Here is a 17,656-nt window from a genome sequence, read left to right on the forward strand (position 1 = left end):
TTCAGTTTCCAGGCAGAAAGAACAGTAAAAATGCAGGCTGGGCACAGGACAAAGCACTCGGGACAAAATGTATGTGACATGCTTTGATACAGTAATGTAATACTATGTGATTTTAGTGTACTGAGTGAATGTCACTTAAAATTTTGGAATTTCCCGCCGGTTCTGTTCCCCATATGTCCCATACATCCTGACGTTCACAGGGAATGGAACCCAGAAGACAGATGCCGGCATCGGCCGGAGGACATTGCCGGGGACACTGCAGGAGGGACATCGCAGGAGCGAAGGACAAGGTAAGTGAAGAAGAGATCCCAGAGCAACACTGAAGGGTATTCCCGAGTGTAGCTCGGGGTTACAGCTTGTGGTGCTGAAGCTTTACCCCGAGCTACAATCGGCAATACCTCCAGGGAGGTTAATCTTATGTGGCTGCATCCGATTGTTCTATTGTTTGTCTGGCTCCGGAGCAAACTATTATGGGATGTATGTGTTTATGTGTATTAGCTTAGTGGGGGAATGTCTCCAGCAGCCCTCCTTCCTTTATGGGACTGCCCACTGGTGTGAAGTTTGAATACCTGTGTGTCTCTTGTTACTAAATGTACATTGCCCCGCCCTGTGTCATTATGCAGGGGGGGGGGATTGTCCTCTGAGTGTATATATCTTGTATCTGTGTTCAAATAAAGTAGTCTACCTCTGGTTTACTTCAAATCTGGTGTCATCTGAATCTTGGGGTAACAATAGCCAGATTCACTGGTCTCATGTTCCAGAGCCTGAGAAGCAGCTTCTTGACGGAGATACCCAGTCGTGGGTGTCTGGGGTCCGTTACACTAGATCCATAGGAAATCATGTTAAATGGACTGTAGTGCATTTCTGCAAACTGGAAAACAGGCTGAATTCTGTATAAGTGTGCTACCTTATTCCTCTGCTATCAGCATGAATCACTTCTGCAAAGTTTTCCTGACACCAAGACAAAAATGGGGACAGGGGAGGGATCTACAACTAACTGACAGCCTCAACTCTGTTCCTGTGTGCTGTGTGAAGGGGGGTGTCTCTTCCTTCCAATCAGTTCTCAGAGCTCTCCGCACTGAGCTCTTCAGTGTGAAACTTCAGCTCTCCTTTTTTTCTGACATCTCAGACAAGCTTTATAAATGTCAAACTTTTAATGGATGTAGAGAAGAGAATACTGCAGATAAACAAGTACAACCTAAGTAGGAGAATTTGTTTCATCTCTGTGTATTACCTGAAACCGGTCACTTCATTTGGTATATGTAAGGGTTTACAACCTCTTTAAAGGGGCTGCAAAGAAGCTGAAGAATATCAGCAACACTTAGAAGCAACAAAAGATAAAACATTTTAAAGCAACAATATTTATTTTAAAAGGAATTGTTTATGGTACACAGTGCTTTAGAAAACGAAATGTCATTCAGTTAAGGTTTACATTTACTTCAAGAACTATAATTGATGATTAACGGGGCGTGTCCAAGATGGCGACCGGACGAGTCGCATGACAGGGAGCTCCGGCGGGATTCCTCTCCATCATCAGGCATCCAGGTCGTATAGGAGGGCGGGGGCGAGCGGGTTACTCACCCGTCCCTGCTGCAGTGCGGTTGAGAAGTCTTGAGCGCTTCGGGCGCCGTCCTGCGGTGACGACCCGGTGCGGCCTGCTGCGGCTAGGTGCAGCCGCGGCATCCTCCTTCGGATCAGCTGGTGGTGGTGAGTCGGGAGCGGGAAGGGGGACGGCTGGTCACCCCCCCTTCCGCGCGTGCAGGGAGCAGCTTACTTGTCTCCCCTCTGGTTCTGGCGATCCGCGCCGGAGGGGCATCATCATCTTCCTCCCTCCCCCCCATCAGTGACACAGGGGTGGTGAGGCCTAGTGCGGCCCAGTGAGCACAGATCCTTCACCACCAGAGCACAGATTGAAGGTGATCCCAATCACGGTCAGCGCACTACCCAGGCACCTATACCTCCTCCCAAAGTCTTCTGTCACTAGTCCAGGGCCCATCGGGGCAGCCCCCACACAAACCCAGGGACCACCGGCACATGGTAGAGGCCTTGCTATAGCCCACACAGCAGGGAGCTGTGCTGAGGTTAGGCCTACTGAAGATTCTTCCCCTGTAGATTCATATAGAGAGACGACAGTGATAATCACTATATCCACACAGCAATTTTCAGTGTCTCTCCTGCTTTGCCTATCCTCCCCAGCCCGTGGAGGTTTTCAGTGCGAATTAGGGCGTGTTTGCATCTACCTACCCACATCTTCATTTTCCTGTTTTGGGGGTTCCAGCATGACCCCAAAGAAAATGGCAACTTAATACCCTGAGCCTTGACACACGTAGGTGGGGCTACGCGTACATGACAAGGAATCGCTGCTAAAATGGGGAAAGCAGACAGGAAAGCTAACGCTCCTCGCTCCAGATCCCCACGCCGTACAGGTGGTCCTGCTAATCGAGGCATCCCGGAATTATTCCGTTCTCTCACTCCGGATCAAACAGATTCTTCCACCCTTGCCTCCCCACTACATTCGCCTGCAAAAGAAATTCCCTCGCAGCCAATGAGCTTGTCAACAGCTACTGCACCTGGACGCTCTGATCCTCCCCCTCTCACCATGGGGGATTTGAAAGCGATTGCATCAGATATTAAAGGGACCCTTTCTGCGGCGATAGCTGAGTTACATATCGACATGCAGGCAGTGGCTCACAGACTGGACGCAGTAGAAGACACAGTTCATATGCAAGGTCTTGCTTTTCATGATATGCGCACGCAGGTTGACTCGCACACCTCGCACTTAAGGGAGCTCGATCGTCACATTGAAGACCTGGACAATAGGGGTAGACGACATAACTTAAGAGTGCGCGGTGTGCCTGAAGCAATCGAGCCTAGCCAAGTAACCCAAGCTATTTTATCTATCTTTAATGATCTTTTAGAAAGGCCGCATGAATCTCCAATTGAGTTCGAGCGCCTACACAGGGCTTTGCGGCCTAAAGGCAGGGATTCTGACCCACCGAGAGATATAGTTTGCTGTCTCGTCGACTTCCGCCTTAAAGAGGATATTTTACGCAGAGCTCGAGACAAACAACGCTTGCTCTACCAAGACGTTGAAATCAAATTGTTTCAAGATCTCTCCCATCTCACCCTGCAACGCAGGAAAGACCTGCGCCCGCTTCTAGATATACTTCGCTCTAAAGGTATTGCCTACCGTTGGAAGTTCCCGTTTGGCCTCTCTGCAACACATTTAGGGAGATCTGCTCTCATGAGATTTCCGGAAGATCTTGCACCATTCTGTGAAACCATGAATATCCCACTACCGGTCATACCTAATTGGTCCAATGACCCTATTCGACAAGTGCAACTAGATGAAGGCCCCATGGAGGCACAGTCTAATGGCCTCTCTACCGGAGACAGACGACGCAAATCATCTCACCAAACCTCAACTTCTCCGGTATGTAGAAGGCTCATTACCGGCGACAGTCTACCATCTTCACCTGCGCACCGCAAGGCACGTCATGAATGACTTCTCCTTGTTATCACTTCTCAATGCTTCTGAGTAAACACTCCCCCGTACCCTGAAGCTGCTCTACTGGTGGATCGTATGCGTTTAGGGGAAAGAAAAAGGAGAAAAGAAAGACTTGTTGTTTTTTTTTTAGTTGTTTTCTCTTTCTTTCTCATTTCTGTTGATTTTAGCCAAGGTTCCATTATACGCTTTATTTGACATCATTCATACTTCTGAAGCCTGGACTTAAGGGTATGTGTATCGCATCACATTGTCAACTTTTATATGTATGCTGTCTATCTGTGGTAAATGTTGGTTTTGTTGGCATATATCAGCTAAGGTATCCTATTGTGTGATAAAAAAGAACGAGGTGGGGATAAGTTTTCTGGTGGCCTTGATTGTGCACCTAGGGGTGTTAACGATTATCTGCTTGGTCGGTAAGGGTCTACCACATTTCCTTACGAACCCTGCCGGTTACAGGAGTGAAGTTAGGCTTGAGTTCCGGGGACATGGGCTAGGCCCTCTTTTGGATTGTTGCCTTCCTCTCCAAGTCCCATTGTAGGGGTACATGGTGCACTTGGATGGGGAGTCTCTGGGATCCTAGGTTTTATGTTTCTTAGGCTCATGGTTCCGCAATGTTCCTTGTCATGATCTTGGAAACAGATTCTATGGGAGCATTGAGATTTCCGGACTAGCCTTTACATTTATTTTACCTATCCTTAAGGTGGCAGGGGATATTGGCTTACGCAGATCATTCTCGTAATATGTTGTGTCTCTCGCTCCAGCTGTGCCTTGAGAGATGATATAATGGGGTTGATTCATAGGACTCAATGCCATTTTTTTTTTTTTTTTTTTGTACCATTATACAAACCTTCCCCTGACCCTTCTCTTATAGTTGGATCACTGTAGACAAAGTATTCGTTTGATACTCGCACTATTCCTTCGCTCTTCCTAAATTGTTCTCTCCCTACATAGCATTTGGAATACCTTAATTGCCAATGTGGTTTCTGACAGGTTACATACCCTCTATCTAGCTATGATTATGATGGTGTTTTAGATTTGAAATTTGGGATCGTTCTATTTGATATTCTCGTTTATAGTTCACTATGTAGACGGGTCTAACTTGGCCCTACACAGTTACCTGTTTTGACTGGGAGCTTGTGTTGGGTCACGGATCGTGGACTCTTCCCCTCTACTAACCTATCTATGTTTCGTGGGTGGTGGAGAGTGAGGCACTAAACAAGTTTCCTCGTTTGGAACTAAGATCTACATTGTATCTGGGAAAGGGTGACTGACAATGTTTGGTCGGTGACCGACTTCCTAGAACAATCATAAGTGATGTTATTGCTACTGTTATGCACTGTTTCATGTAACGTAAATATTAGTAGTTGAAATGCATATGGCCTAGGATGACCACTTTCAAGTGACTCACTTACTTAATAGGCACGGTTTAATGTACCTTTCAGGTTAAGACAGTTTAGAGATTACTTTATGGTTAACTGATGACATAACTTATCAATACTTAAATTTATGGTTCACGTAACTGAACTTTCCATTTTCTGGAGCTGGCCAAAATTTTCTGATGTATATCCATAACGTACAGGTCTTCTCCTTAGATATGCACTCTCTACCGTACCTAACATTACACGTCTTTGTTTATGAGCCTTGATGTGGTCTAGGTGCTTACCTATAATATTTTGCTTAATAGGCTGTTACTTCTTTTACTTCTAGTCTGCATACTCCCCCTGTTACACACCTCTCATCTCTCGATACAAATTAGCTACTTCCCACCTACGTATATGTGTCAAGGACGCCTCATGTTGGATTATTTCCCCTCTACACCTTTTTATTCAGGAGAGTTTGGCCTCTTTCAGATTGTACTTAACATTGCCAATTCGGCCGTCTCTGGGTTTGACACTTCTCCGACTGTAATTTCAGACTCCCAGCTATCATATTGCTAACAACTAAGTATTGGGAGTTGTATTATGAGAAAGAATAGCTGGACTATTCTGCCTCTGGATTCTAGTCTTTACAGGAAATTGAAAGAAGATAGCTCAATACATGTATATGGGTTTATATGACATACACCTGACACTTCTCTTCTTCTTTGCCACATTCCTTGACTCTTTCCCGTAATAACTTCTCCTCTTCTCCAACATTCTGAAACTTTCTACTAGCCTTTTTCTATTCTGTATACTAGTCTCTTTCCCCTCCTCATCACCTTCCCTGTCCTCCCTTAACCCACCCCCCTCTATACCCCCCTCCCTTCCCCCCCCCCCCTTTTTTTTTTTTTTTTTTTTTTTTTTTTTTTTTTCTCTCCCTGCTGCTGTGAGACTCATCTGGTATACTTATAGCCCTTAAGCAACCCTTTTGGGTAAATGACATGATGACTACTAACCACGTATCTAATCGGTCGACTCGTACACTCTCCGTGGCCTCTCTTAATGCGAGGGGCCTAAATATACCTGAAAAACGTTCGCAACTTCTCACTTATATGAAAAGCCTTCATGCTGATGTGCTCTTTATCCAAGAAACTCATTTTCGGGCAGACCAAGTCCCTAGATTCTCAAATATTCACTATCCCACGGCATATCATTCAGCTAATGCGGAGGTGAAGGCCAAAGGGGTATCCATTTTATTCTCTAAAACGCTCCCGTTTGAACTTACTGAATCGCTCGAGGATCCTGAGGGGAGGTTCCTTTTTCTCAAAGGCACCCTCTTTAATAAACCACTTACCTTAGTCAACATTTACAGTCCCAATACAGCACAGGTATGTTTTTTTCGTAAAATCGCCAAGTTACTTGCTACGTTTCAATCAGGTATCTTGATTTTTGGTGGCGATTTTAATGTAGCGCTGAATCCATTGGAAGATACCTCCTCAGGGGTCTCATCCATTCCATTCAAAGCACTTAAACAAATAAAAATTGAACTGAAAGATCTTCTCCTACATGATACCTGGCGTACTCTTCACCCATCGGGCAAAGACTATACATTTTACTCTGCTCCTCACGACCGCTATTCTAGAATAGACTATTTCTTCATCTCGCAAAACGATCTATATACCCTGAAGTCTGCCTCGATCGAACCAAAGATCCTTTCGGATCATCATCCAATTATGATAACCTTGCAATTTCCGGATACACCAGGTATTTCCAAAATATGGAGACTGGACCCATTTCTCCTTACGGATGCATCGGTTGTCCCCCAGATCCGTGATGCCCTGAAAAACTATTTTCAGGAAAACACATCCATGGAAACGTCCCCTCTCATACGGTGGGAAGCACACAAATGTGTGATACGTGGTCTTCTAATGTCTATCTCAGCAACACGAAAACGTCAGGCTCTAGCATCGTTCAACTCTTTATTGCATAAAGTTCGTACACTTGAGTGCTCTCATAAACGATCAATGGCCTTGAGATGCGCTACTGAGCTAGAGCACGCACGTAAACAACTCCGCGAGTTAGTGGAAAAGAAAACGAAACTCAATTTTACTCTACAACAAAAACTTTTCTATGAACATGGCAATAAGAGTGGAAAATTTCTTGCCCGGGCTTTACAATCTAAAAAAGCTGCTCGGCACGTATATCTGCTCCATTCTAAATTTGGTAACTCACTGAAATTGTCGTCGGATATTGCGAAGGAATTTGAGGAGTATTATTTTAACCTTTATAACTTACCCCTACCATCCAAACCAACCGGTGATACTAGGCCACGTAAGACCATTATACAGCAATTCCTTAAACAATATCTTCCTAAATCGATATCTAGATCACAAGTGAAGGATTTAGAGGGAGCTCTGACGTCGCATGAACTTCAACAAGCTATTGCGCAATTGAAACCGGGTAAAAGTCCAGGACCTGACGGTTTTACCAATTCTTACTACAAGTCTTTTCTTGACGTCTTGGGGCTTCCATTTCTACAGGCCTTCAACTCACTAGACACGCCAGGGCAGTCTATGCGCCATCTTTCCGAGGCTCACATCACGGTTATACCCAAAGAGAATAAGGACCATACATCACCTGCAAATTATCGTCCGATCTCTCTGTTGAATGTTGATCTAAAGATTTTTGCCAAGATTCTGGCTACCCGTTTGCAACAGGTAATAGATTCCATCATATCACCGGACCAGGTGGGCTTTGTTCCAGGGAGAGAGGCCAGAGATAACACTATAAGGGCCGTGAATATACATCATTGGTTAACCCAAAATCAACGATCTGGATTCTTTCTCTCGTTAGACGCCGAAAAGGCGTTTGACAGACTAGCATGGGATTACCTAGAGGCAGTTCTGATTGGCATTGGACTGCCTTTGCGTTTTTTGTCATTTATTCTGTCTTTATATAATGCCCCCACAGCACGAGTGCGAGTGAATGGCTGCCTTTCGGATTCCTTTTCAATCAGCAATGGGACTAGACAGGGATGCCCACTATCACCACTCTTATTCATTCTTACTCTGGAACCTTTCTTGAACTGCATAAAAGATAATGATAACATTAAGGGGATTTTGATCAATGGCAAAATGCATAAAGTGGCAGCCTTTGCTGATGACGTGTTACTTTTCTTGACTGACCCACATATCACGATACCTAATCTGTTACAAGATTTCAAATTATTTCAGTATTTGGCTAATTTTAAAATCAACTTTTCTAAATCCCAAGCGCTTAATATATCATTGACTCCAGATGTGATTAGACAGGCGACACTAAATTTTCCCTTTACCTGGCAACGTGAAGCTATCACTTACTTAGGTATCCAACTACCATCCCATCTTACAGAACTGTATACAAAAAATTTTCTTCCCCTCTTACGTAACATCTCCAAAGACCTCCAGACATGGAACAAACCTTGGTTCTCGTGGTTTGGTAGAGCAGCAATTCTTAAGATGAACGTGCTCCCCAGAATATTATATTTACTACAGACAATACCAATTCAATTGCCAAATTCGTTCTTTCAATCGTATAAAACGCTCTGCTCCTCCTTTCTGTGGTATAATAAACGTCCAAGAATTAGCTATGCCCAACTCACTATGCCCAAGCAGAATGGAGGTATTGGATTACCAGATATTAACCGTTATTACAGAGCTTGCCACCTAGCCAGGTTAGTAGACTGGACCACGAATCACATTCCTAAGGTCTGGGTTGGTTTGGAGGCTGATTTTTCTCAGACACCTCTTTCTACCTCCCCATGGCTGAAAACTTCCCACGTCCCTTCTGAGTTTCGGAGTCATCCACTTATAGGTCCCACATTACGCTGTAGCTCACAATTATTCCAGAAAAAAGAACTTTCTTCCTCTCCGAGCCCTTTCACTCCGATCAAAATGAATCCAGACTTTGTTCCAGGGATGTCTCCAACATTTCTCGCTGGGTATAACCGTGATGATAACCTGACAGTACGTCAACTCTTCAAAGATTCTAAGCTCTTATCTAGTGAAGACATTACTCGGGCGTGGCCCTCCATCACTCTAACGCCTTGGATGTATAGACAATTACACCACTTTTTGCGTAACTCCCCACATTTACAGGATTTGTCAAGATCGCTTACTGCATTTGAGAAGCTCTGCTTTACGGACTCCCCTCAGCGGCATGTAATATCTAAGATATATTCTTTTTTGGAAAGTTCCAATACCTCTCATTTGCAGAGGGCTTGTATAGCCTGGCAACGTGATCTACAAATCCCACTCTCTCCAGAGGACTGGGACCGGATTTATGATCACATACATAAAGGTTCCATGTGTGTTTCTACACAAGAAGGCAACTACAAAGTATTTTCCAGGTGGTACAGAGTTCCATCTGTGCTTCATAAATTTGATCCTAGTGTTCCTAACTTATGCTGGAGAGGTTGCCAGGCAGCAGGCACTCTTTTGCATATATGGTGGGAGTGCCCGCAACTGCAGCCCTTCTGGAGAAATGTTTTGGACATAATCGCACAAGTCACTACATACGCCCTAGACTTTACCCCAGCACAATGTCTACTCCATCATTCCTCTCTTCCTGTGAAGACCTATCGTAAGTCGCTTGCTTTACACATGATAAATGCGGCTAAACAGTGTATTCCTGTTCATTGGCGATCAGACCATATTCCCACCATGCGAGAGTGGATTCTTAGGATCAATAAGATCGCGGAAATGGAGGAGCTGATCTCAGTGGCGAAAGAACACCCCGAGCGATTCAGGAGGACATGGGCATGTTGGACTCACTTCCTATCTACTGAGACTTATCATGGCTTAATGAAGGAATGAGCGAGCAGATTTGGTAAACTGGAGAACCTCTGGATCTTTCACCCCAGGAATAATTCCTTTACTGGACTTTGAAGAGATTATAACCTTAATTTAAGACAGCATCTGTTATAACCAGGCCGATACTATGTGATGTGATTGGTTTAGTTATACTTATTTAATTCTAATCCCCAACTCCCCCCCCCCCCCCCCCTTTTTTTTTTTTTTTTTTTTTTTTTTTTTTCTCCCCCCCTATTTATATGTCTTCCTTATCCCACTCCTCCTCACTCTGATTTTACTTCCCATACTCCTTTTCCATCTCCACTCGAGTCTCTTTCTTTTCTTTTCTTTCTCGTTTTAGCTACCCTTTTTCTCATATTCTAAATAGCAATATTATTTACAAGGATCAGAACACTTCTAGATGTACAAGTGTGATAATACTTTAGAAAATTAACCCACGATTTTTGGATACGGTTATAGCAGACATACGTGCCTTGAGATAATTCGTTTGTCTTGCACCTCATAGTCTTGCTGCTTGAGCTCTCTCTACATAGAGACTACTGTATACCTTATTTATCGAACATTACAGATGGTAATTATTATTACTATGGTTATACTTTTTGCATATGCTTTATTGTGGGAATTGGATGCATGTTGCTCTAAAATCTATTCTAACGTCCTATTCCCGTCTGCGATACGGGAGAACATATACGAAGTTGTGCACGGACTACGATCCGTATCTGTCTATGATCTGTTTTGTCTTTCTTACTTCAATAAAACTTTTTGAAAAAAAAAAAAAAAAAAAAAGAACTATAATTATTACCTAAATCAAACTGAAATGTGTACTTACTGAGCCTTTTAGCCTATTTTAAATGCATTTTCTCAACAAAATTAACAGAGACATATCAGCTTAGTGCATATTGCAATTTTATGGAAGAAAAATACGGCAGTAAACAGATTTGTTTTTCTTTACTATTTATTACTCGGTGCTCTTGTTCCCATAAATACACCTAGCTCATAGCGATGTCTCAGCTGACAGATTCTCAGACCAGCCTGTGACTGTCGTCTGGAATTCCTGCCGAGATCCTGTCTGAAGAAATGTGTTAATATTGTCATGCTTGGCATAACAGAAGATAGCACTTGGCAACAGAACAGAATGAGATAGGCTGACCTGATGATGCAAAGTGAATCAACCAAGAAAATATAAACCACATCTGACTGAAAAATATGGTAGCGAGATCTTTCCTCTGACCCCAGGCCGCTGCGTATTCACTTACCCATGCATTAAATTATACTTTTAGAAGTTTATTTATTTGGTTAAGAGTTTTTCTTGGTTGACAACAAAGTGATTGCTTTTCTTCTATTTTTTGTTTAAATTGAAGGGACTTTCCAATATTTTTTTTAGACCTGTTTAGACATATTTTTTTAACAGGACCTGAACTGTGGAAGCTTTGCCCAAAAAAAAAGGCAAGCAAGAGGCAAATGACTAGTCACCCGTATAGGCTGTAGGCTCCCTGTAACTCATCTTTTCACCTGTTACTGATTTACCATGCCTTGTTCAACATTGTACCTCTGTGTAGAGCTGACATCTTGGTAGAGGTAAGAATTTGATTCTTCATATCTGCACTGCCCTCCAGATCTAATGATTAATAGAAAATAATCAAGAAACTGCAGGAGAGGTGGAGGAAGCACAGCACTTGTTTATCTGAAAATAATGCAGCCAAGATAATGTCTTATATTGAATATCTTTACAATTTCATATATACCAAACATCATTTGTGATATTGTATATCTTTTAAATCAGTAAGAGATTATATTAATTGTTGGACTGTTAGGTAGCTTTTGACACATTGGGGTTGATTTACTAAAACTGGAAAGTGCATATTCTGGTGCAGCTGTGCATGGTAGCCAATCAGGCTCTAACTTCAGCTTGTTCAAGTAAGCTTTGACAAAAAAAACCTTAAATCTGATTGGTTTCTTTGCAATGTTGCACCAGATTTTGTACACTTCAGTTTTAGTAAATCAACCCGTTAATAATGATTTTTTTTTTAAAATGACAAACATGTCATACTTACCTGCTTTTTGCAATGGTTTTGTACAGAGCAGCTCCTATCCTTCTCTTCTGGAGTCCCCACCCAGGGTTCCTTTCCCCTCCCCCCCAGCTAGTGCCCACCATAGAAAGCTGCTTCCTATGGTGGTCACTCATGTGGACTCGCTCCCAAGCCAACTCTCTGTGTCTATAAGACACACAGAGTGTGGCTCATCCCAGTTCCCCTCCTTACTGACTGTGATTGACGAATGGCTCCTGCAGTAGTCTCTAAGCCAATGAGAAATGAGAAAGCTGAGGGAGTCTCAGCTGTCATTCACATCGCTGGATCGGGGTTGGGCTCAGGTGGGTGTAAGGAGGGCTGGGGAGGAAGCTGCACTAGAAAGTTTTTTTATCTTCATACATATAATGCATTAAAGTAAAAAGCCTTATGGTCCTCCTAGATTGTAAATTCTAATAAGCAGGGCCCTCTGTTTCCTCTTGTACCGAATTGTATTGTAACTGTAATGTCTACCCTCATTTTGTAAAGCGCTGCGCAAACTGTTGGCGCTATATATATCCTGTATAATAATAATAATAATTATGCCTTTACAACCACTTTAAAGAGACCTTTTTGCCAGACCATACATTTCAACAACCTTCTTCCGATATGAATATTATTATATTATTATTATTATTATACAGTATTTATAAAGCGCCAATAGTTCACTCAGCGCTGTACATTACAAAGGGGGACAGAACATGTGACAGAACAGTACCAATACAATGCAAAACATGAGGGGATTGAGGACCCTGCTCTTTCGAGCTTACAATCTAGGAATATGAGCATTTAACATATGCATGTTATTTACCTATACCTACCTGGGCACCATCATCTAGGATGTAGTTTGAACTGCCTCAGAAGACTCAACTCTGTCAGACTCTTTAGTATTCCCCTTAACTCTTCTCCATGAAGCTACAGAAAACATTATGTAGGCAAATGTTGGAAGGAGCAAAAGAGCTGGGAAAATAGACTGCTCACTTTGCAAGGGAATTTTACCAAAAGCTTAGTGAATATATTGAAATTTGACTTTGTAAAAAATTCCCAATCATGTACATGAAATAGAAAAAAAACAGCATTTTTGCATTAACATTGTGACGATCATGGCATCAGACCCCAGTCCTTCTCACCAGACTCGTGACCGAAGGACTAACCAATCTAAAACCGCGCTGTCACGTGTGTAACAATGCCACGCCCAGCTGCACTCTGCACAAAGATTTTCCAGCTAATGGACCACAATCTGTGTGTCTTCAGCCTGAGCGCGATTGTTACTGGGTCAGGTTAATTACGCAATTAACCCTTCACACTGCCACCACCTCCTTTTTGTACAGAGAAAGAGGAAACTCGGCAATATCAGCAATAACACTATGTTTTAATAATCATTTGTATACCACTGTCACTGCAGGCAGGGATATATAGAGTTTTAAATACACACAGTAGCGCTCTTCAGAGGCAGGGATTCTTAGTTTGCATTAAAGAGCTTTAGAAACAGTTCAACACTTTCAGAAAGTAAGATTTATTACTAAAAGGTCAAAAGGGTGCAATAAATATATTTACAGAAAAAGATGTAGCCAATATATATATATATATAAATATACAGAGAGCAATAACTCAGCAAAAAGATAACAGAAAGGAATTTAGGGAGGTAAAGTACTTGCCAAACGTCCTGGTTTAAGCTGATCAAGTTTCCTGAGCCAAAAGGGTTCCTTATCTCCCAAAGTTAGTTCCGATGTTAAAAAGGAAGAATCTTCAACTTAGCTCAGCTCAGCTTAGCTTTCTGCTCCAAGCATAACAGCTTTTCTAGCAACTCAGCAGGGTGTCTCCTTGAAGCAGAGAACCAATCGCCTAATTTGGGGAGGGAGTTGTAGGCGGGAAGCTCAGGCTCTGACCAAAGCCCTCGCAAATTATACTATGGTTAATAACTTACTCTCGGTGCATTTAGCAGCCATGCCACTAGTAGATTAATACGCAGAATCATCTGCTGAATGTCTAGGTATGAAATATGACATACCTGCTGGGATGGGTAAGGAGATATCATTTTCTGCTCTCCTGTTGATGCCAGCTAGGGGATGTAATATATCAGGCGACTTGTATTAACGAGACCGATCTGAATATATGCCTGTTTTTTATGTACGTCTTTCATAGTCCAAGATATGTAATCATAGGGGAAAAGGGGATGTTTAAATGTGAGTCTGTTTTACGACTACCTGGAATGTCTTTGAGCTCAGGACTTGGTTTATGGTTTTACAATCCTTCTCCAAGCAGAGTCTCACAGACATCTGGGGGTCAGGTTAATTGGGGTCTCTAAACATGAGCTCTCCCACTGGCCTTGATGCCTTTGATCTCTGCATCAAACAGACCACATGTCACTCCTCAGAGATGGAGGGGGGATATAGGAGGAATCTGATTTGGGAGTAGAAAATGATACAAGATGGAGGCTTTTGCCAAAATGGAGGTTCGCATCCATCTCTGTGTGCACGATTGCTACAAACATGACTGGATGATGGAAGTCAACAGTGCTTTACATCATTCACTAGGCTTCTGGGAAAAAGTGTATTTTCCCTTGCAAAGTGAACAGCATATTTGCCTTTAGTAAATCAACCCTATAGAGTAATTAGAAGCTCCAACATGAAGAAAGGGCAATGATGTGGCAGGAGGCAAACTTTTTACTGTGTCGAGTAATTGAGTGTTCCTGGAGTGATAAAATTCCCTAGCGAGTTCAGAAACACATTACAAGTGGATAAAACATTATAAAAAAGGAAAAATTCTGCAAGTAAACCATTGAAAAACTTGAGTTTTCCAAGCTTTTCCATGCAAATTTGTAAGTTGGTGATGCGTTTGCTTAAATTTTCTATATCTCCTGGTGTCTTTGTGCTATATTTTTATCAATCTTGTAAGGATAAGCATAATCAATATTTCACAAAAGTACGCTATTAGTAACCTCTTGAAGGCAAGTCTGTCCTGAACAGAATTACAGACCACTAATATTTGACAACTTTCTTATAAACTTTTATGTTGCAGACCTGGGCTTTTCTCCCACACCTTCTAATTCTATAGCTGTATTGTTTATGTATATATGTATGCATTATTTATTTTCTTACTGATCTGTTCTTGTTGATTAAGTTCACTATTTTATATCTTGGTTAAACCTCACATATTCTGTATCACCACTATATACTTTTTTCTAGGCTTGTCCTCTATAAAAATGCAATATTTAACAAATGTACTGAACTAAAACTCTCATACAACCTCTAAATTATTGAATTTGCTATACTGAACAGTCTGTATAAAGGAAAAGTTGTGAATAATAAAAGAACTTGTAGGTTTAACCAGCCATTTTTTGCATAATGATTCTTAGTGATGCATGTGACTTGGGGAGTGATAGGGGCATATCCATTACTATATCATGTTAACAGGGGTGGACTGACAACTCATGGGGCCCCCGGGCAATAGGGGATCATGGGGCCCCTGTGTCCTTGCCCAAACTCAAAAAAGCCTATGAAAAGGTACCAGGGGCATCTCATGGGGCCCCCTACTGACCCCGAGCCCTCAGGCAGTGCCCGAGTTTCCAAATGGTCAGTTCGCCCCTGCATGTTAATAATCTTTTACACTGAAATATTGCTATAAGGAGGAACAGCAGAAGAAGCCCTCTGTTTTATATACACCATTTATATAATAAAATTAAAATATTAAGTACCATTTAAAAAAATAAAGAACTATTTATTCTAAACTGAATATTGATGCTATTGTCAATTATTTACCTACAGTTTGTTGCCGATCTCCATTTGTATTTTGAATCTATTGCTTTGTTTGTGCTTTGTTGCTGTATAGCTAAATCAGACACAGGATTTCAATGCATTTCATGTCCTTTTGCCTCACATTGAAAAATAAAATGGTAAATCAAAGACAAATTCCCACTATTTCTTGTGAAGTGTAAAGTTCTCACTTGTTTCATTCAGCATTGCTTGGCTTTGGTAATGTACAAGAAGGATTTCACATCTTGATGTTATATAAAGGGGATATCCTGCTTTTGTATAGTTCCTACTTATATGTACAAGTGACAGAAAGGTCAGTTTGTATTCGGTGCTGCTGAAGATAATGATGGTGTATCACCGCATGACCACTGCATAATATTAAAAAATAATGCAGCTACCAGACAAAGGGCTACAAGCCAGTTCTGAAAGATATGTGTCATTAAATTTCTTGTATAAACTAGGTCACTTTTCTCTCTATAGGATATTCTTGTGTATTTTTTTACTCTTTTATTTCCAGTAAAATTTTAAATGAGTTCACTATAACACAATGCATTGCACAGTATGTTACTCTATTGGACTGTGAACCCAAAGGCAAAAAGAATAGAATTGTACAGTCTAACTGATTCTTTAAAAATGAACCAGTCTGCCCTCTAAACTTTTTAAAAATCTTGCCAAACTACAGTTACCACAACATGCCCGCTGCTGTCTTTATTAGATAAAATGAAAATTGTCAGTGTGCCTATCTGATTCCTGTTTTATTTTGCTGCTAAGCGATACTTATTTGAACTTGGATCTAACCCTCCATCCCTACCATAGCCCATTTTCAACAAGCTATGGCCCAACCATCTACTCTTTGTTGTGGCTTAACCTCCCTAGCGGTCTGATTATGTCAGTATTTCTGTGCTGAAAGCGGTACATTTTTTTGCATGGAAATATGTATTTTTTTTATTGTAGGCCTGTAAGTTTTAGGAATAACTCACTGAAACCTGTCCGAACAAGAGTCTAGTAAATATCCCGGGTATGTTAAAATTTGAAACACGAAATCATACATTATAATTTCATAAATAGTCATAAAAAATAATAATATAATAATAAATTTAATTCAATAATATAATCAAACCAAAAACACTGAAATTTGAAATATAGCGCCAAGTTCGCACATCACTGAGCAAAGTCACAAAATCGTTTTCAGTGTCTGATGACGAATTTCCCCACGAATCATTATCACTCAATTCGGCAAGTGGTTCTAATTTACTATCACTGTTCTCTAGCTGGTCTAAAACCACTTTTGATCTAAAGGGACACCTTTTGGACACCATGGACGTTTCTCAGTTTCCAGGCAATAAGAACAGTAAAAATGCAGGCAGGGCACAGGACAAAGCACTAGGGACAAAATGTATGTGAAATGGTTTGATATAGTAATGTTTTACTATGTGATTTTAGTGTATTTAGTGAATGTCACTTTTTCCCATTTTCAAATTTCCCGCCAGTTCCGTCCCCGTACGTCCCGACCCTCGCAGAGGACGGAACCCAGATGACAGATGCTGGCAACCACCGAGGATATTACAGGGGACACTGCAGGAGGGACATCGCGGGAGTGCAGAACACGGTAAGTGAAGAACAGATTCCAGAGCAGCGCCAAATGGTAAGCCCGAGTGTAGCTCAGGGTTACCGCTTTTGGTACTGAAACCTTACCCCGAGCTACACTCGGGAATACCGTCAGGGAGGCTACAGGATCTACGTCATTTTCCACTGAGATACCTTTATTAATCGCAGTGTGATAAATAAATTTAAAATTTAAAAGTACCACCGCTGCCTTCTGCCATTGTATTTACCCACTTGCTCTCCAGAGGATTTACCCTCCTTCCTGGCCAGGCCTTTTTTTGCGGTATGGCTCTGCATTACTTTAACTTACAATTGCATGGTCATGCAACGCTGCACCCAAATTAAATTTATGCCCTTTTTTCCCACAAATCGAGCTTTCTTTTGGTGGTATTTGATTGCCTGTGCGTTTTTATTTTTTGCGCTATAAACAAAAAAAGCCCGTTAATTTTGAAAAAAAAAAACAATATTTATGACTTTTTGCTATAAAAATATCCAGTTTAAAAATTGTAAAAAT

Source organism: Staurois parvus, unplaced genomic scaffold, assembly GCF_062004578.1.
Source record: "Staurois parvus isolate SC_StPar_1 unplaced genomic scaffold, SC_StPar_1.0 ptg000006l, whole genome shotgun sequence".
NCBI classification, from domain to species: Eukaryota; Metazoa; Chordata; class Amphibia; order Anura; family Ranidae; genus Staurois; species Staurois parvus.